Source organism: Gymnoscopelus microlampas, assembly GCF_963454915.1.
Source record: "Gymnoscopelus microlampas genome assembly, chromosome: 19".
In the NCBI taxonomy this organism is placed as follows: Eukaryota; Metazoa; Chordata; class Actinopteri; order Myctophiformes; family Myctophidae; genus Gymnoscopelus; species Gymnoscopelus microlampas.
Window position 1 is genome coordinate 25,382,216 of NC_139956.1, and position 948 is coordinate 25,383,163.

The following is a 948-nucleotide window of genomic DNA, read 5'->3' on the forward strand; positions in this document are numbered from 1 at the left end:
ATTCCCGCCTCCCTAAACTGGTCATAATCAACATGTGTCCTAGGAGGAGCATTCAACAGATATATGTTGTTTTCGTAGCGTCTGCAACCTATCCCTTGTGCTGTTTAGTAATATTTGAGAAGGAGTATCTATACTTTGATTTAAGTTCTGGGGTTGAGTACTTTGTCCACCACTGGTTCCGGGTGTGGCACGTGCTCCAGTTCTGCACAGCGCTGGGCCTGCTGCTCTCTACCATGATGATGATGATGATTATTATTATTATTATTATTATTATTATTATTATAAACTGGCATGCTCAACTCAAGTCGTCAGAGCATGATGAGTAAATAAGAATGTAACTATGGAAATAAGTATATAACACTTTTAATAACACACAGCAGCAGACGTGTTTCATCAGCGTTTCTGAGACACGTGAGACATGTGGGTGTGAAGTCTGGTTTTAGAATTAGGACATCATGCACTTTATGCCCAAAAGTGTGAACTTGCTATAGGTTCCCGTTGACAGGCTTTTTAGCAGGTTGGGTACATTATTTGGACACATCCCACCTCACTCCTCTTGCCGTTGCACTTTGCTCTTGATAAATATCAGAGAGGACTATCCATCCATCATTCTCTGCAGAAGTTGTGACCATGGGAACCCGTCACATTGTCCTGCTTTGCATCCTGATAGGAGCTGCTCTGTACTGCTCTGTGACGGCCAACGGTAAGTTATCCTACATGTTTTAGTGTCACTAGCCTATGAAAAACGTATGTTATTTTCTCAACTAAAGAGTGCAAGTGTTCATAAAACTTTTACTGTATTACTGTCATTTCTGTTTTAAGTTATAATGTATAAGCCATTAACAGAAACATTTGTACGCAGATGAAATCGCCCCTGGCCCTGATAACTGCTGCTTCAAATTCCGCAAAATGCCTGCTGACATCAATCGCTTCATTGAACATCTGAAG

General features: G+C 40.9%; 1 long non-coding RNA gene across 1 annotated transcript in view; it reads left to right on the forward strand.

Moving 5' to 3' along the window:
• The first annotated feature begins 568 nt into the window (after positions 1 to 568).
• The window catches only part of LOC311034953, a 2,188-nt gene continuing 1,808 nt past the window's right edge, over positions 569 to 948 (forward strand). The window contains exons 1-2 of the long non-coding RNA XR_014599655.1: positions 569 to 703; positions 863 to 948. The exon at positions 863 to 948 is cut by the window's right edge and continues 44 nt beyond it. This is a non-coding gene — a long non-coding RNA (uncharacterized lncRNA). The remainder of the gene's footprint in view (positions 704 to 862) is intronic.